General features: G+C 40.2%; 1 protein-coding gene across 7 annotated transcripts in view; it reads left to right on the plus strand.

Moving 5' to 3' along the window:
* Positions 1–912: 912 nt before the first annotated feature.
* WDFY3 (WD repeat and FYVE domain containing 3) overlaps positions 913–20,722 on the plus strand; it is a 303,349-nt gene continuing 283,539 nt past the window's right edge. For 6 of the 7 annotated variants that reach the window (XM_058433183.1, XM_032146792.2, XM_058433198.1 and 3 more), the window contains exon 1: positions 913–947. The gene's annotated coding sequence lies outside the window, so the exon portion shown is untranslated. The remainder of the gene's footprint in view (positions 948–20,722) is intronic. The other variant, XM_058433190.1, reaches the window with a different exon arrangement.

Below are 20,722 nucleotides of genomic sequence, written 5' to 3' on the forward strand. Positions count from 1 at the left end.
CTCCATTGCCTCTGACAGCATCTAGCTAAAGGGTGTAGGGTTAAGGAAAGCGGAACCCACTTGTCCTTTCTCTGCTGAGTCCTTTCAGAAACTGAGACTGAGGAGGGTGAGCGCCGCGGAGAGGGGCAGGGGTGGGAGAGGAGAGAGGGGCGCGGGGCGGGGAAGAGGCGCGTCTGGAAGGCAGTGGGGAGAGGGACTGAGAGGAGTGGGGTTGAAGTCTAGCTGGGAGCATCCAGCGGCGCTGTCTGCAGACGGGGGCGAAGGCAGCCGCTGAGAGTGAGGGGAGAGCGGGAAGCCGAGGGAAGGGAAGGAAGTAAGGAAAGAGGAAGGAAAAGCAGGAGGGGTAGAGGCTGAGCGGCTGCAATTTCTGCGGCCGGCTCAGTAGGAGGAGCAGGAGGGGAAGAGGAGGATCCAGAGTCAGTCAGTCAGACAGCCAGCGGGAGGTGGAGAAAGCAGGAGGAGGAGGAGGAGGAGGATTAAAGATGGCCACCAACAGCTGCGGGAAACGGCAACAAGCCCTCACTTTCCGGGATGGTCCCTGCGGGTCGGCCCGGCCTTGATGGAGAGAAGAAACCCGAGGAGCGCCGAGGCTGAGGCGGCGGCGGCGGGGACCCAGCGAGGACGAGGACGCGGCGGAGCAGGGACGGGGGCAGGAGAAGGGAAAGGCGGCGGCGTCGCTGCCCCTGCCGCCTAGCACCGCAGCCTGGCCCGGCGGACCGGTTCCCATACCTCGCGGCCGCAGAATCGAGCTCGGGCCCCGGCCCCCGGCCCGCGCCGCGGGGCTCCCGGGCCCCGCTGCGGACGTCGCGCCGGTCGCCCCTTCCCCGTAGCCCGTGCGCCCCGGCGCGGCCCCTTCCCCGTAGCCCGTGCGCCCCGGCGCGGAGCCCCGGCCCGCCGCGGTCCCGGCTCCCGGGCCCGGCCCGCCCGCGCCCTCCGCCGGCCCTCAGGTGAGTGCCCCCGCCATCCTCCCCGCCCCCCGCGCTCCGGGAGAGGCGGTGCTGCCTCGGCCCGGCGCGCCTGGCCGCTTTGTTCGTGCGGGGCGGAGGCGCTGCCCACTCGCGGCCCTGCGCCCGCTCCCCCTAGGGACAGGCCGCGGCCCAGCTGCTGTCCTCCCCAGGGTCCGCCTTGGCCGGGAGCCGCCGCCGCCGCCAGGGTGGGCGGCCTGGCCTTAGTCCTCCGCTGCGGCCTGGGGAGGGCGCCGTCGCGGTCGGGTCGGGGTCGGGGTCACGGGCGGCTGGCGGAGCGGAGCGGAACCGGGATATTTTGGGGGATAGGGGAGGAGAGGGCTGGACGTTACCTCTGGGAAGCAGTGGGGGCGTAACCTGGCGGCCCTGGCTCGCAGGGGTAAGGGATCAGGCCCTGGCCCCCCCGCTGCACCCCGCGGGGTCTCAGCTCCCGGAGACCCCCGCACCTGAGCGCAGCCTAGCGCGGCCTCCATCCCTCGGGCGCTGTCTCCAGGGCTTCGGGCCTCTCCCCCTACGCCCTATGCTGGAAGCCCTTCGATTATGGAAGGAACCAGAGATGCTCCAGTTCTCTTGTACTGGGGATGTGGTGGCATCGCAAACATTCACAGTTACGGCGGGATTTAAAAAGCAGATGTGACCTTTCCAACCAAAGGCCATCTGGCTGGTGTTTGAGCCTCAGGTGCAGTTTTTCATTGATTTTTACCGTTTAATTCTGAGATCTGCAATGTCAGGTCTTCCTTTCACAGAAACAATGTGATACAACCAGATTGAAAGGATATTTACTGCATATGTGAACCCTTGCATGGAGTTCCAGTACCTTAAAAATGGTTAAGTGTTTTCTGTGGGAAAATGGTGCTCACGCATACGAAAAACTATTTTTGTTCAGTAATGGTTGCCAACTGGTTTACTATGTAGTTTGAACACGAAACAATTAAACAGGAAAAACAAAACCCTATTCTTTGGGCTTTTTAAATAGTGGCATATTTCCAGGTTGGTATTTGGTAGCAGGTTGAGAACAACTGGTTTCGACTATCAGGCGACATAACAAACATAACATAAAACAGAACCAAAAATATGCTAATTTATAGAAAAACATGTTGTATTAGTGCATAAGTCTAGTTAAAAAAAATCCCACTTTAAAAAAAATAAAACTTTATCATGAGACTCTTAAGTATAGGAATTAGGTTGGTATGTTTTTATGTTTAAAAATATATATTACATTAGAATTGAGAACTTGTCCTATGATATTTCAGCAATAGTAGAGTATGTTAATACTTTGAACCATTCTATCTCAAGCTGCTAGAAAGAGGTTTCTACTGCTAGTTTCTTTCCATGAGTTAAAATGGATTCATCTGAAATATATGCATGCTTTTGGTGGGTCACAGTGGGTCATGCCTGTCATCCCAGCACTTTGGGAGGCCAAGGCTGGGGGATCACTTGAGGCCAGTAGTTAGAGACCAGCCTGGGCAACATAGAGAAAACAATTTTTTTAAAGAAAAAAAAATGTTTCAAAAAATTTATATCACCTCCAAAAAGGAGGGATAAAATAGAAAATACGACGTTCTACTCTTGCATAATCTGTTTTTAAAAAAGTAAATGACAGAATAATATTTTAATATTAGTTGGATTCTCTGCTTTGAAGAGATTCTTAAATTCCACTGCTCAACTTTGCAATTTTAAAAGTTTACATCAGTTGTTCTTAATTTCTTTCTTTCTTTCTTTTTTTAGAGACAGGGTCTTGCCCTGTTGCCTAGGCTGGGGTGTAGTGGCACGATCACGGTTCACTGCAGCCTTGAACTTCTGGGCCCAAGTGATCCTTCCCCCACAGCCTCCCAAGAAGTTAGGACTACATGTGCATGCCACCATGCCTGTCTAATTTTTGTATTTTTTGTAGAGATGAGGGCCTCCCTGTGTTGCCCAGGCTGATCTTGAACTCCTGGCCTCAAGTGATCCTCCTGCCTTAGCCTCCCTAAGTGCTGGGATTACAGGCGTGAGCCACCATGCCCGGCTTTTTTCTTAATTTCATGCATATACTTCTGAGGGTCCTTGGCTCCCCAGAAATCATATGCGGAATATAGCATATATTTGCATTTTTCCTAGATAAAGAGTCTGTTGGGTGATCACATTCTCAAAAGGATATGGCTTTGTAAAAGATTATGAACTTCTAGATATAAAATTAAAGAATAAATATTCCATATTTGGAAAGCTAAAATTTTAAAATTACATTTGATGATTTATGTCCTTCATTTCTGATTATGCCCTAGAAATGTTTGTGATTAAGAGTTTAGCACGTAGACGTTGTTTCTAACACATTCTCATTTAAATCGAAGGAAAATATTAATCCCATTTTACAGATGGGGAAATAGAACAAGTTGTTTTAAAGTCATGCAAACACTGGTGGGCCAACATGTGAACCCAGACTGTCTGAAGTTAGAGCCAGCATTCATAACCAGGGTATACTTGACTTTGATTGGTAATACCATTTGATTGATGTTAAAATAAGTAATTGATGTTTTAGTTAGAATTGTGAAGTATATCTGAGATTATCATAGCATACAATATCATGAGGTTTTGGAGCCCTGGACTCCCAATATGAAGAGATCTTAATGATACTAACCTCTGTTAATGACACTAGTCTGAAATCACACCCGAACTAGGGTCATTTCTACAGCATCCTTGGCAGGATCATCCACCTATGATTTTAGTATTTCCTGTGATTACGAATTTCCCCTCTCCTTTTTTTTTTCCTTGACCTTTTTTTTTTCTTTTGAGATAGAGTCTTGCTGTGTTGCCCAGGCTGGAGTGCAGTGACATCATCTGGGCTCACTGCAACCTCTGCCTCCCGGGTTTCAAGAGATTCTTGTGCCTCAGCCACCCAAGTAGCTGGGACCATAGATCCTCACCACCACGCCAGGCTAATTTTTGTATTTGTAGTGGAGACGGGGTTTTACCCTGTTGGCCAAGCTAGTCTCAAACTCCTGAACTCAAGTGGTCTGCCTGCCTCTGCCTCCCAAAATGCTGGGATTACAGGCGTGAGCCACCATGCCAGTCTGTTTTTTTTTGTTTGTTTTTACATTTTAAATCTATATTTCTATTTATGTCGAGTCAAAATCTGCCTTCCTGATATTTACACCGATAAATCCAGTTCCCCCTTGGTGTGTGTGGTGTATTTATCATCCATGAAATGATTAAGAAATAAATGGCGACCAGGCGTGGTGGCTCACACCTGTAATCCCAGCACTTTGGGAGGCCGAGGCAGATGAATCACCTGAGGTCAGGAGTTCGAGACCAGCCTGGCCAATATGGTGAAACCCTGTCTCTACTAAAAATACAAAAATTAGCTTGGCATGGTGGTGTGCGCCTGTAGTCCCAGCTGCTCAGGAGGCTGAGGCAGGAGAATTGCTTGAACTGGGGAGGCGGAGGTTGCAGTGAGCCGAGATGGTGCCACCGCACTTCCAACCTGGGTGACAGAGTGAGACTCCATCTCAAAAAAACAAACAAACAAAAAAGAAATGGCTCCTTCTTTAATTTTTTAGAGTAATGTTTATTGAAACATAATTTACATGTAGTGAAAGTAAAAGTTTAACAAATGTCTATAACTGGATAGTCTCCACCACAGTCAAGACATAGAAAAGGATGTTTCCATTACTCTAAAAGGTTCACTCATGCCCCGTCATGAGTCAGTCCTCTCCCTCTACACCCCCAGCCCCTGAAAACCATTAATTTAATTGATGCTCTTGAAGTTTTATCTCGTCTAGCATATATAAATGGAATTATACATTATACATTATGTTCCCTTGCACTTAGCATAATACTTGATATTTATTAAGTTGTTACATGTGTCAGTAGTTTGTTCAGTGATGTGCTGGGAAAAGTCTTAACAACATACTCTTCAGAAAAAAAAAAAGAATCTCTGATTTGTAGCATTTGCTAATCATTGTAGTGTAAACACTCTCACTATGGCCTAAATTAAGCTACCGGCTCACAGAATTCCTGAAAATTTAACAATGGGCTCCCATGAGCTGGTACCAGCCAGCTCCAGCACAGTTCCTTTTTTTGTTGAGTAACATTGTTTTACACCAGGGTAACACAATTTGTTCATCCATTCATAAAGTGATATAGACATTTGAGTTGTTTCTAGTTTTGGCAAAATATGAATAAAGCTGCTATAAACATTTGCATACATGTCTATGTGAGGGACAAAAATGTTCAGTTTTCTTGAGTGAATACCTAGGAGTGGGATTTTTGGGTCCTAGGATAAGTGTATATTTATTAGTATCGGTAACCTTTTTATTGAACTACTGAATTGTTTTCCTAAATGGTGATATCATTTTACATTCCTACAGCAATATCTGAGAGTTTCAGTTGCTTTACATCTTTATCAGCACTTGGTATTGTCAGTTGTTAAAACTTTAGCCACTTATTATATGTGTAGTGATCGCCTTTAAATTTTTTTACTCTTATTTTCAGTAGTGTTTAGACTCAACATAGAAAGTTTATGATAGATATTTCTAAAAAAATAATTTTCTTTAGCTTGGGCATCAGTTATGATCTCACTATGAAGGAAGGCTGCAGCCTTTAAAGGCTGTTTGTTGAGTTTTTACTGTGCACTCATCTTCCATGTTGTTAAAATTACTTTTTGTAAAGGAATAATCGTTAGGGAATTCTAATGCTTAGCTGTTAACAATTTAAAAAATGAACCATTTTAAACAGGTAGATAAAGCTTTGTTTAAAAAATTAGAATTAAAACATTTATCGTAAAGAATTTTTTTTTTTCAATTTTTACTTGGACTTAAAGGGAAAAAAAGATTCTTTGTGGCTCCCTGTATGCCAACAATTTGCTTTGATGTGATTTCACCAAGTTCTGTAAACTCATTGAATTGTTCTTTATTTTAAAATCTTGAGGACTGTCAAGTTAGTTACTACTCTTTCTGAAACCACAGTATCAAAATCTTTTTTTTTTGTTTTTTTTTTTTTGAGACAGAGTCTTGCTTTTGTTGCGCAGGCTGGAGTGCAGTGGCATGATCTCGGCTCACTGCAGCCTCCACCTCTTGGGTTCAAGCGATTCTCCTGCCTCAGCCACCCAAGTAGCTGGAATTACAGGCATCCGCCACCATGCCCGGCTAATTTTTGCATTTTTAGTAGAGACAGGGTTTCACCATGTTAGCCAGGCTGGTCTCAAATTCCTGACCTTGTGATCCGCCCGCCTCGGCCTCCGAAAAGTGCTGGGATTGCTGTGCCTGGCCAAAATCTGTCTTTGAAATTTCATGTAGTGTTAGTGTGGACAAAGGATTAAATTACACATACCTCATATCAACATTTAATTTTCAATAGTAAAATACTGGGTTGCCCCGCTGGAATAAGATATCATTCATTCAGAAGGTGATATGAAATAAAACCCTTAGAAGAGTAACCTGCCAGGTGCAGTGGCTCATATCTGTAATCCCAGCACTTTGGGAAGCCAAGGCGGGTGGATTGCTTGAGCTCAGAAATTCGAGACCAGCCTGGGCAACATAGTGAGGCCCCTTCTTTTTTTTTAAAATAAGAAGAGTACCTTGTAAAATACATAGTCATGTTAGACTGTAAATAAGAATAGCCATATTCACAGTTTGAGTACCTCGTAATAATGAAAGATGTTTGTTTAAACATCTCAACAGTTCTCACAGAAAATGGGTAATTTGTTCGGTCATTGATTCATACATTTGTTTGTATACATACACGAATATCTTGTGCATGTAGGATTCAAGGTCCTTATCATGATAGAGCTTACAGTTGAGTGGAAGAGACTGTTGAATAGGGTATCACATACGTGAGGTGTGGATGCTGTAGGTAGGTACATATGGTGCGGAGGTGGGGTGGGCATGGAACTCAGACTTCAAAGTTTGGAAGGACTACCAGGAGGAAGCATTGTCTTCATTGAGAAATCTGGAGGTTGAGTAGTTAGGGGAAGTGGCTGTGTAGCATTAATAGAATGTGCAGTTATCCAGAGATGAGAGAAAATGCAAATAGTAAACATATCAGGAATATTATTTTCAAATAACAGGCCTCTAAAGCCTACATTTCTTGCCCCTACCCAATCTCAGTTGAAATTAGGAAGGTTAATGGGAAGTAAAACTAGGGTAAAAACCAAAAAAGCAAACATTTACTATACTATTGAGGTATTTTTTGGTAGTTTGCTTATTTCTAACATTCATAGACTGACATAATTCGATCATATTATCTTTGAACCTATCCCCAGATCTTGTAAGAAGCATTAATATAGATAAGATTATAGCCTTCCTTTTTAACATTTAGGCTAACTCTCATCTAATACTGTAACGTTTATTCCTAGTTAAGTGTATTTGATTTTTATTGCTGCCATGAAGTTCATCAAGTTTTGTTTGTGTGACAAGTATTAATGACATCTGAACCACTAATTTTATGCTGGGATATGTCCAACTGCTAGTTTAGACATATCTGCTGAGATATTTACACAGGCATGTCAACCTCAGCATGGCCCAAATGTAACTCATAATCTTTCTTCCAAAATGTATTTTCTTCTCCCATCTCCTCAGCTTGAGTAAATGCTGTTAGCACCTGTTCTGTCACTAGATTGAGATTGGCAGTCATCATCCACTCCTCAGTCTTCCTCACGTCTCACATTTAATTAAGCATCAGGTCCAATTGTTTTTATCTTCTAAATGTTTATCGTTTTCAACCTCCACCTGCCAGAAGACAATTTTGGGGCCTGTATTTCCCTGCTGAAGTATTAGAGAGGTCTTTTAAATATTCTCCTTAACTTCAGTCTCACGTCTTCTCATAGATTACCCTCACACTCTTTGCAAAATGAGTTGTTTTTTCTTTGTTTTAATTTTTTAAAATGTGAAATTGTGGTCTTTCCAGTATACCTTTTTTTTTTTCTGCTTAAAATTCTTGAATAGATCTTAAGTCATTATCAAAGAGGCGCTAAAACATGGGGTTGTAGTCTATAAAAAACTCTTTGTAACCTGGCTCCAGCTTCTCCAGTCTCATCTCTGACAGCCATTCATTTGTTCATTTTTAAAAAAAGATTTGAGTGTCTGCTGTCTGTTAGGCACAGTGCCAGGTGATAGAGCTATATCAAGGAGCTTAAATTCTAGTGGCAAAGGGGATAGATAACAAGTATTACTATTGTCAATTGTACTGTCAATAACTGTCAGTTATTATAATACATAGTACATTATATACTATATTATATTATTATAGTATAACTGTCAGTGACATCATACAATCATTGGGGTGCTAAAGTATGGGTGGGATTGCCATTTCTAGAGGTCTGGCTCAGAAGGCCTCTCTGTAAAGGTCCATTTGAAGAGATTTGAGGCAGCCAAGGGAGTGAGAATTGTAGGACTGAGAGAAGAGCAAGTGCTGAGGCTCTGAAGCAGGGTGCTTGGCACATTCGCAGAACAATAAGGGGTTGGCTGGAAGGAGGTGAACCATGAGGTCAAGGTGGTGGAGGTGTCATTAGTCTTGGGTAGGCCAGTGTTAGGACTTCGACTTCTGAGCTCAGTGTGTTTGAGCCTAGACTGCGTCCTCTGCATGGTAGAGATGCATTCCTGTCTCCTACTTGAAGCTTTTGAAGTATGCCATGCTCTCCTGCCCCTGAGCCTTTCTTTCTACCTAGAATAGTGCTTAGGTTATCCCTCCTGGATGTTCCCTTAGCACTCTTGGTTGTACTCCTATTATGAAACTTAATAGCTGGTTTATTTGTCTCTCCTCCTAGGCTGAGGTCTTGGATGGGAGGAACTGGAATTAAAAAAAAAAAAAACTTCTGAATTTTTATTTCATTGAATTAATGTTTGTTGAATTATAGAACTGCTTAAACATAGGATTAATCATTGAAAACTGGGTAGGAGATGCCAACCACATTGCTTAGCAACTGCTAGTTCATGTGGACATGGAATCTGTTTTGCTGACCACTGTGCATTTAGTGCTGGTGCAATGAGCTATACACAGTAGGTGCTCAGTAAATACTTGGTAAATGATTGAGTGCACATTCCTGTACCAGCCTCTGCCTTTTCCGCTGCTTCCCTGAAAACCATTGGTTAAATGAACCCAAAATCCCTTAATGTTTCCTGGCAGCCCTATCTTTCCAGTCATCTTATGCGCAAGAAATACCAAATACTTAGAGATGCATTCTTTCACCATAAATAAATGTAGTAATAAAGAAATACAGTAGCAAAGAAATGTGGAAATAATTTATCTCCAAGTTAAATAAATAAAGTTCATTGCAGAATGTTTTGGCTCATTCGCACTTCTGTTTTTCTTTCTTTGGTTGGTATTTTTTCAGGTTAATTTATTACTTGGCCCCCAAATCTTTAATAACTATAACACTAATAGATCTAGAATATCAGTTCTATAAACTACTGAAAACATGAGTCCTGCAGAATGTGAAAAGCCCAGCACCAGAAATAAGTTAATGATATTTCTTCATGTGTTTCATTTGGTTGAACAAGGAAGTACTAGTTGATTTATTTACTTGACTGCACTGGTGCAGGACTTTGGGATTTTTGAGTCTAAAAGTATCAGGCCTTACCATGGACCTTTCAGGGACCCCTGAGACATCTAGGTATCATTAGGGTCATAAAACTGTGACCATTAACTTCAAATTCCCCAGTTCTTGTCGCAGGCTTCCATGTCCTATCTGACCCCATTACCTTCACGTCTTTGAACCTTCAGAGAAGGGACATTGAGATATATTAAGTACTGTATCTGCAGAAGATGTAAGACTTGAGGCAAAACATTAAAGCAATGTCTGTTAGTGATATGAGTCACTTACCTCTCATTTTTGTTTAATCAGAAATTACTGTGTCCAATAGACTGTGTATAATAGATGATAAAATATTGGATTATTGATCTTCCATAGCGTTACAGTCCATTGTGAGAAGTCTCATTATGATATGCCTTGTAGTTTTGTTTTTTTTTTTTTTTTGGTATATGAAATACTTTCTGTTAGCCCACTTAATGCGGGCTAACAGATATATATTGACCAACTAGACTGTAATTTCACTAAAGTGCTGAGATTTTGTTTTCAGTTTGGGGTTTTGTTGCTGTTTTAATGCTTATGCCTGAGTTGGGCCTTGGTTTTATATCTCTATAAAGTGGTCTCACTATTAAATAAGCACATTAGTTTTCTCAACTCCAGGAAAATTATTAATGATTTTCTTAGGTCTGTGGTTTCTTCCATAAAGGCTTTTTTTTTTTAAAGAAAACTTTTGTCACCTGCTTCTATTCATGTATTAGTATATTTGTGTATAATATATGATTTAGCTTAATAATATATCATTGTTTTGTGATATTTCACAAAAGAACACCATGGTTATCAAGTGCTGCAGTAATTAAGCAAGCTCAAGGCTTGGAGGTGTATGGAGACAACCTTTTTATCATTATGCTGATCCAATAGCAGATACTTGTAAGCCTTAAAAAAACTGAAGCCCTACTTAGTAAAGATAACTGACATAGGTGGTACTGTAATAATGTATTTTGATGAAGTTGCAAGCTTAGATTGGGAACTTTGTATCAACTAGGTACATGTGAAGCCCCAGTGGATTTAAAGTATTGTTTTTGGGATTTTAGAGGACTATAAATGAGTGAGGATTTTAAAAAATAATTACAGTTGTTTGATTCTTTTGTGAATGGCCTAATCCCTTTAAAGTATTCATTAGTACTACCTATAAAAGATTAGTGCCTATTGATAATGGCACTTCAGAGGCCCAGAAATTTTTATAAAAGACTCTTGTTCTTCCCTTGCCAGTAGAGAGCTGTGTCTTTGGGCAGGACCCCTAGCCTGTCTGGTCTCTGGTTCTTCATGCACTGGCTCTCCTTTCCACTCTGGGTCCTTGAAATAATAGCGATCATTGAGTTCTGACATGGATTCTTTCAGCTTTCTTCAGTTTCTTAAGCCTTTGGTACCTGTGTTGCGAGTGGAGATCATGTGACAGGGTGATTTTTGACATGTTGTAATTGGTATGTTGTCAACACTTGATGAATCAGCTGCCCCGCTGATTAATACCAGGCCCAGCTTCCTCTTCCTGTATGATGTTTCTTCCTAGCATGTTTCCTTCTGTTCTACAGCCAATGTAGACTTAAAGGACGCCAACTTATTTAATATTAGCCTAAGGAAAGTAGGAATTTGATACATAGCTGTTATTTGGTCTATTAAAAAATTATGCCAAGATTATTTTGTTATGTGCTATTTTTTTTCAAGGGACAACTGATTTGTTTATCTGCACATTAACTTGTAGTTTTATTGCCTTGCTCTGAGTAAAACATCCACACACATAAATTTCACTTTATAAGTTGAATAACTCAGGAGGTGATTAATTATCCTGCCTAGGATTCAACACTTTAAATAGAATTTCCACAAGTATTTTCTCAAAATATTCGTTACTTAGTACATGTTAAGTGTTTGAATTTAGAAAAACAATTTAATTTACCTGTTTTAATTTCTCCAACACTTATTAAAGATGCATTACCTTATTGATTTTTTGTAATTTTTAATTTTGAAATAATTATAAACTTGGGAAACGGCAAAAATAGTATAGCGCTCCATGTACTCTTCACCTTTCTTTCCCAATTAGTAATATATTATAATAACTATAGTATAATAACTGATTTATATTTTATTAATAAAAGCATAGTGACCTTATTTTGAAAAATGTTGGAAAATACAAGAATGTTGGTATTTTTGTCCTCTTCAGAGGATGAAGATGTTCGTGTTTACAAATTCAGATCTGTGCCTTTTGTCCGTCCGTAGGCAGCAGGCCCAGGGTATGTTTCTTCCCTGCATTTCCTGTAAGAAGAGCAACAGGTAACTAGACAAATGGCTGATTATTTCCACAGGGTAATTCATTCACAGCCCTAGATAATAGTCATGTAAAAATTTTAATTACATGGCATTCTTAATTCCTCTTTACTGTTCTTCTTTATTTAGTCACTACTATATTCGCTTACTGGGAGCTTCCGCTCCCTTTTTTTTTTTTTTGAGACAGAGTTTCGTTCCATCGCCCAGGCTGGAGTGCAGTGGCACGATCTCGGCTCACTGCAACCTCTGCCTCCCGGGTTCAAGCAATTTTCCTGCCTCAGCCTCCTGAATAGCTAAGACTACAGTCATGCCACCCTGCCTGGCTAATTTTTGTATTTTTTGCAAAGACGGAGTTTTGCCATATTGGCCAGGCTGGTCTTCAACTCCTGAGCTCAAGTGATCCACCTGCCTCAGCCTCCCACAGTGCCAAAATAACAGGAGCAAGCCACTGTGCCCGGCCACTGGGAGCTTTCTTAACATGTAACAAATAAAGCAAGAAATATTGAGCAGTTAGCCAAAGATTATTTATTATCTGCTGTCACTGTGCTGATTCTAGAGAGAGTTTGGAAAAGTTAATAGTGCAGCTAAATAAGCAGCTATAGAACATTATCAGACATTGTGTAATATATTTCAGCAAATTTTATTTTCTCTCTAGACACATAATGTAGGAATATGATTGACTTTCAGTAAACATTTGTTGAGTGAATAAATATAAATAGACAGTAAATATATTGTGAGAAAATTAAGAAAATAAATGTTCACTATTACTCTGAGGAACTCTGACTGTTTACTAAAAATGAAAGAATGATAATATGTGTTTTATTATGTTTCTTTTTTCTGTTCACCCTAGAAATCCCTATAAATTTATAGATAAATTTATAGTCAGATTTCTTTGTTTAAAGCCTGGAATCTTTTTTTGTCTCTTTGACCCTACAGTCCAAGTTCTTTCCCCATGGCATTGCCCATTAAAACACAGTATTAGGTGATTTAGATGATAAATGCCATAGTTTAGTAAATAAGTATGAAATAAAAATAAACTCTGTATCAGTTATTTGTAGAACAATCATTGTGTATTGATTGCTTAATAATTTTATCTAGCTTGATTTATTTGTGTAATGAGTAGGGACTAAATTAGATCAAGTATCAGGGATTAAACTTGCTACCTGGGAACCTAGTTCTTATTTCCCAAAATGATGATCCTATGTAAATAGACTCTCAAGTGATGTTAGGATATATAATAATAATTCTGTAAGCTTTTTTTTTCTAAAGATGATAACATACTTTATTGTGATTGTGCTGGGTATCATGGGTACTATGCGTGGATGCTTTACACATGGGTAGTTCTGCCGTCAATAACTTTATAACATAGTGGAGATAAGATAGGTAGATACATAATTGAATGGTATTTGATGAGTGAGAGGTACAGAAGTGCTATGGACACTTAATGAGTAGAAAGATTATTTTTGGTTGAACTGATTAAGAGAACCCTAAGATACGATGTTTGATCTGTGTATCAGGGGGATTGATCAAATTTCCTTGGTGGGAATTGTGAAATTTATTTATATCAAAATTATAGGACATATAAAATTTATAGATTTCACTCTCAGTGCAGGTTTTTTGGGGAAAAATATTAGCCCAAATATAATATTTAAGTAAAGAAGAAAAGGATTAGGAATAATGTAAGATACTTAGGAAAAAAAATACTTACAATATGAAAATCTTACTCTTGCTCCTGAAGCATTTTACAACTAGGTCATCATAAAAATTGTACTAAGTATGACTTCCCTAGCATGTATTCTTTTTTAAAAAAATACATTTTATTGTGTATATTTAAGATATTCACACGATGTTATGAGATAACATAAGTAGTAAAATGTTTACAATGGTGTAACAAATGAACATATCTATCATCTCACATAGTTTCCCATTTTTCCCTTGTGTCAAGAGCAGCTATGACCTGCTCATTTGGCAAAAATCCTGAATATAGTCCATTGTCAGTTAATGAGATCTTTAGATTTGTTCATCCTGCATATATACTATTTTGTATCAAGACACCTCTCCCATTTCCTCCCCGCAACCCTGACCCTCATAACTAGTTTTATTCCCTGTCTCTGTGAATATTTGACCTTTTTTTTTTTTTTTGATACCAGATATAAGTGAGATCATGCAATATTTTTCTTTTGGTGTCTGGCTTATTTCACATAGTGTAATATCCTTCAGGTCAACTCATGTGGCAAATGACAAGATCTCCTTTTTTTTAAGGCTGCATAATATTCCATTTTTTATATATATACCATAGTTTCTTAATCCATTTGATAGTTGAGGGATACCAAGGTTGTTTCCATACTTTGGCCATAATGAATAATGCCGCAGTGAACATGAGGAATGCATCTATTAGAGGTGGTGATTTCATTTCCTTTGTGTATATACCCAGAAGAAGGGTTGTTGGGTTATAGGTAATTCTAGTTTTAATTTCTTTAGGACCCTGCATACTATTTTCCATAATGGCTGCACCAATCTACCATGTATGCTTTTTAAGTTTCATCTGCTACATTAATGACAGATGTAATTTATATATTTCACTTAATTTGCTAAATCCAGAAATATTTTTTTTTGGTCAAGATGAGTATTAATTTATTTTGCGATTTTATTTTTTGAAGTTGCAATGTTTAAATTATTTCTGAGTGGAATAGTGTTGAAAAAAATTTCTTGATGTTGTGGAGTTCAGCATTGCTGAGTGGTAGCTGTCAGTGGCAGGCTTTGAAGAATAAGCTGGAGGAAGAAGGGAAAGTAAGATGTTGGTGAATGGCAACACGATGAGAGGAAAGCAAAAAAAAGACAGAGAAAATAAAAGTTCTATATAAAGGGGTGTTGTTTTTGCCTCAGGTCATTCCGTATAGCAGATGGTACATTGTACCTGGTCAAACCTGAAGCATTTCTGAAAGCTAATTTCTTTGTCAAACCTATAGAGAGCAGAAAATCTTTTGAGTTTGCTTCAGTTATACAATAAATATTAATGAAAAATGGTGTCATATATTCTTTTATGTTCTCCACCTCTTTTTCCACAGAGACCTAGATTTATATCTGAGTCACCAGAGTAAATAAGTTCAGAGATTCCCAGCTTGTCTTAGGTTGCATAACCACCACATGGATTGGCATAGATGTTTTTACTTTCAGGAAGATGTGGGGAAGCCTGTCAAGACATGGCAGCTGCTGAAAATGCATTAAGGCCAGTACTACCACTGATAGGTATTTGTGTGGTTGGGGCAGGGCAGGGAAAAGTTGTACTGCATTGCTTTTCTGAGGTGATAGTACTTGTGATCTCTATTCATAGCTTGGAAAAGAGTATTGTGTCTTTCTTAGAAGGCTGACTTTTCTTTCTCTGTGGATTTTCTTGCACTTTCAGTTTTCTCAGACTGACTAAAACTTTCATCAGAAATCATCTACTTTTTGACTGTGGCTTGCCAGTGTTGAAAGATGTTTAAAAGTCTCCTCATATTCCAGCCTTTCTTTTTCCTAGTCTGCTTGTTGACACCCACTTTAGCACAGGGTTTAATAGTGGCTTTGCCTATCCTGATGTCATCTGGCAAAGCATCATTCCAGTCCAATGAAGATTTTGTTTGGCAAGCACTATTTTAATAGAAGAAAATTGGTTGCATTGCAGTATCTAATTGTTACTTTGGTTTTGTGATTTAACATCAGGCATGGCTTATGTTCACATCTGTGTGCTTTTTTGAGTTTTGTTAAAGTTTAGAAGTGATTTTACTACATAGCATGTGTGGCATGTTGTTGAGATATAGATATATATCATACTTCTAAGTAGCAAAAGTAAGTATTGTGCACAGGCTTCGAGTTAGATTTTTTTATATTACATCATCTGTTATCATTTAAAGGATCAATACAAATTGTATTTTTATTTAAAATTTTTACATATGGTAAAGTAATTAAATTAGTAAAGACTGCTCTGGCATCAGATAATCTGTTTTCTTCATGAGAGTTCAACCCACTGTGACTTCTGTTACAAAGGAAAGCATGTCTGCGAATAGCAATTTTGAAGATTTTTGTATGTTCATGTTGTTGGAAAAAATATGATAAAAACAAACGAAGAAAATGGAAGATAAACATGTTGACCAGTAACTCATTCCCAGATGCCTGAAATACGGAGAAGTCCTATTCAAATAAACAAGTAATAAAATGGATTTTTAAAAGATAAATATTAAGCATCCTGTGAGGAAAGGGTCATAGGAATATAAAATTAGAATAGAGGTAAATAATTGCCTGGCAAAAGGGAAAGAGTACATGAAATTAATCCCCTATGTGAGATGCATTTGGCATTGTGTTTATTAATGAATAGGGAGTAGTTTTTGGAAAAAGTGAGTTTCTTAGCACTTACATTACACTTTGTCTCCTTAGAGTAAGGCCCGCCCTAGTAATTGACATTCTGCAGTGATTGTATTGCAGTTTAAGCTGAGTACATTTGACACTTCTTTACTAACCATCTAAACTCTTGATTTACTTTTTCATTCAGTGTGTTTATTCAGTGTCTACTTTGTGTGCTGAAACTATTTTTTTTTTTTTCTTGAGATGGAGTCTCCCTCTGGCACCCAGGCTGGAGTGCATTGATGCTATCTCCGCTCACTGCAACCTCCGCCTCCTGGGTTCAAACAGTTCTCCTGCCTCAGCCTCCCAAGTAGCTGGGACTACAGGCGCGTGCCACCACACCAGGCTAATTTTTTGTATTTTAATAGAGACGGGGTTTCACCGTGTTAACCAGGATGGTCTTGATCTTCTAACGTCATGATCCACCCACCTTGGCCTCCCAAAGTGCTGAGATTACAAGTGTGAGCCACTGTGCCCAGCTGAAATTATTGTGATGAGATGCTGTTACTTCTTTCAGAGAGTTCATGTACTAGTTTAGCCCATATTAAATAATGTAGCCTTTTTTTTTTAATTAAACTTTAAGTTCTGGGATACATGTGCACAATGTGCAGGTTTGTTACATAGGTATACATGTGCCATGGTGGTTTGCTGCACCTATCAACCCATCATCTGGGTGTTAAACTCCTCATGCATTAGGTATTTGTCCTAATGCTCTCCCTCCCCTTGCCCCCCAATCCCCGACAGCTCCCGATGTGTGATGTTCCCCTCCCTGTGTCCATGTGTTCTCATTGTTCAACTCCCACTTATGAATGAGAACATGTGGTGTTTGGTTTTCTGTTCCTGTGTTAGTTGCTGAGAGTGATGTTTTCCAGCTTCATCCATGTCCCTGCAAAGCACATGAACTCATTCTTTTTTATGGCTGCATGGTATTCCATGGTGTATATGTGCGACATTTTCTTTATCCAGTCTATCATCAATGGACATTTGGGCTGGTTCCAAGTCTTTGCTATTGTGAATAGTGCTGCAATAAATATACGTGAACAGCATCTATTTTTGAGATGTCATTGGCTTTCCTCCTTAGCCACAGTATTTAGAATTCTTTATTATCTACTGCACTTGTTCTTACTGCAGTTCTGTTGGCTTATAAGGGGCCTGAGGTAAATATATTTACTTTTGTCCTTGAATCTTCGGCTACTTGGTGGTTTTTTTGGCGGCGATCCCATCTGTGGCTTGATTATTAGTTAGGAATCAAGGTTGTAGAGAAAGCCAGCAGAGGAAACAACTTTAATGATGGTGTAATATTAATAACAAAACTAGATTTTGGAGAAGGTGATAGGAGTCCCATTTTTTGGCACTAAGGAGAATTAGAAATTGAGTAAGTTTCATAGAGAAGAATTCAGCATTGATCAGAAGAGGCACTGATTTATGTGACTAGATATATATACTCTTTCATTGCTCTGATGTACCTTAAGCTTTGCATTACGAAATTGCTCCTAGAACTCTTGGGAATCAGAAGGCCTTTTCAATATGCTGTAATCTAGAACCTATTTACAAAATGTAATGTAGTCATTGTCATTTCTCTCATTTTAAAATTTATCTGGTGATTGAAAAATAAATTTGCGTGTGTAAATGTGTGGGATTCTCTCCTATATTATGTTATTGTTTTAATTGTACTATACTGCCAAGTTTCCAGCTTATGCCATTTAGAAAATAACTTTTTTCTTTTGTATATTTTCTATATTTTAAAATTCTGTGAGCTTGCTTACTTTTTCCATATCTCAAAATTTGATAGAGCTTTGTTGTATTTGTGATATGGGAGCACATGGCCAAGTTGTAGAGTAGGGCAGAGGTAACTATTATGCAGGACAGACTAGAATCAGTCCACATTTAAGGTATAGTGCTGCATGTTAAGGTCAATCTAACCTTAACTACAGGCGCTGAGGAAAAGTTCTTTTTGGTAGGCCATGCCAGGGGTAGAACAGCCAGAGAATAATTCAGTCAAGCTATTAATGGGAATTCAAGGGGAAGAAGCATATGGAATCTGAAATAGGAGGGTGTGTGTGTGTAAATGACGAAATGAATGCAAACATACATGCTTATATATGTATGAGTGGCCACCAGAAAATTCTGTCTGTGGGTACTGGGCGCTAGCTATCAGTCCTTGGGATTGGGAGTGGTAATTTAAAGTAGACTTCTCAGTCCTAGGAAGAGAAAAGCCAGGAAGGGATCAGCCTAGGGACCTCCAAAAGTGTCTAAGCAGAAGCTTAGTTATAATAGCTGAGCTATAAACAGGGCAAGGACAGCAGAAGGGGAAGGAGTAGAACAGGCTAGGCATCATAACGAGCTAGAAATCCTAACTGTCTAATCTGCAGTATGAAGGCTGGGTAATGTTAGTGATGACTTGATCCAGAATTAAAGATTGGGGCAAAACCGCGAAAACATCTTCTATCATAAGTCCATATTGGTGATCTAGGATTTAAGTGGCAGGAAAGCCAGGCACTTGGAGAGTAGAGACAGGCTGGGCTTGACATTCTTTGATGAACTACTAAGTATCTTTTTTTTTTTCTATATACTATGAAGTATTGTTGATCAGTAATCATTTAGTCTGCTTTATTGGCATTGGTATGGCATCACGAGATGCAAAGAACTGCTGATGCCTCATAGTAACGTCTTAACAGGGAACTGCTGCTAAAACCAACAAACTTAAACACTGAAGTAAATATGCTTTCTTGTGAAGTAGGAGGATATGAAAAAACATGTTAGGCATGAGGGTTCTCATGTCACACTTTGGAAGGCAAAATAACCCTTTAGGAATTTATTTTCTGAGTTGGGTAAGAGGAAGCAAGGAAAATGCATGATTATGATAAATTGACCTTAAAATGAGAACCCCCAGACCTTTCATTTACTTCCTATAAGAAGTTATAGTAGCATTTTTTTGGTTGCAGTCAGTTGACACTTACTAGCTTGAGGAGGGGAAAAGGAATTAATGGGACTCATACTGGGAATGGAATGATGGATTGAACAAGTGGGTCTTGAACAGAAGAAATCAGAGTTGCTTTGAGGATCTCATTAGCAGGAATTTTATTTATTTATTTATTTACTTTTGAGACAGAGTCTCACTCTTTCATCTGGGCTGGACTACAGTGGCATGATTATGACTCACTACAGCCTTTACCTTCCAGGCTCAAGTGGTCCTCCCACCTTAAGCCCCTGAGTAGCTGGGACTTCAGGCACATGCCACCATGCCCGGCTAATTTTTTTTTGGTAGATGTGGGGTTTTTTGATGTGTTGCTCAGGCTGGTCTTGAACTCCTGGACTCAAGCGATCTGACTGCCTTGGCTTCCCAAAGTGCTGGGTTTACACATGTGAGCCACTGCGCCCAGCCTAGCAGGAATTTTTATTTTATTATTATTATTATTATTATTATTATTATTATTATTATTATTAATTTTGAGACAGATTCTCGCTCTGTTGCCCAGGCCGGAGTGCAGTGGCACAATCTTGGCTCACTGCAACCTCCACCTCCCGGGTTCAAGCGATTCTCCTGCCTCAGCCTCCCGAGTAGCTGGGACTACAGGCCTGTGCCACCATACCCGGCCAATTTTTTGTATTTTTAGTAGAGACAGGGTTTCACCATGTTAGCCAGGATGATCGATCTCCTGACCTGGTGATCTGCCCGCCTCAGCCTCCCAAAGTGCTGGGATTATAGGCGTGAGTCACTGCGCCCGGCCCCTAGCAGGAATTTTTATACCTTCTTCCTAGACTCCTGCTATTAAGGTGACTTTGCTGTAAAGATTTAGTCTCTCTCTGCCTTGCATCTTCAATTTATATATTCCATCAAGAAAGGATTAAATTGGCCGGGTGCGGTGGCTCACGCCTGTAATCCCAGCACTTTGGGAGGCCAAGGCGGGTGGATCATGAGGTCAGGAGATTGAGACCATCCTGGCTAACACGGTGAAACCCCGTCTCTACTAAAAATACAAAAAAAATTAGCCAGGCTTGGTGGCGGGTGCCTGTAGTCCCAGCTACTCGGGAGGCTGAGGCAGGAGAATGGCGTGAACCTGGGAGGCGGAGCTTGCAGTGAGTGGAGATTGCGCCACTGCACTCCAGCCTGGGCAACAGAGCGAGACTCCATCTCAAAAAAAAAAAAAAAACGAAAGGATTAAGTTAGCCTCGTTCAGATCAGGTGTCTGTCTGTACTAGAGCCAGGGTATGCAGAGTTATGATGTATAGCACGCCAGAAATATACCTCGGTGCTGGGGGTCGTTCCCAAAGAAGGGGAGGTCAAAAGCTGGGCAGCCCTCCTAGGTGTCTAGAACATGTCACTCTTTGGTAGCTTAACCACTGCTTTTCCTGTCTCTTTCCCTTTGCTTTCCTCCCCACTAGTAGAGATAACCCTGCTATCCCATGTATTGATGCAGTTTTTCCACTGGGAGAAAATCAAAAAGCAAGTTGAAGTACCATATCCAGAGGCAGTGCCATAGGGCTACTGACTCTGAGTGATACCATGCTGCCATTGTGATTCTTTCTTGATATTTTACAACCTAAATTTAAC

Source organism: Hylobates moloch, unplaced genomic scaffold (assembly GCF_009828535.3).
Source record: "Hylobates moloch isolate HMO894 unplaced genomic scaffold, HMol_V3 SCAFFOLD_2, whole genome shotgun sequence".
Classification (NCBI taxonomy): domain Eukaryota; kingdom Metazoa; phylum Chordata; class Mammalia; order Primates; family Hylobatidae; genus Hylobates; species Hylobates moloch.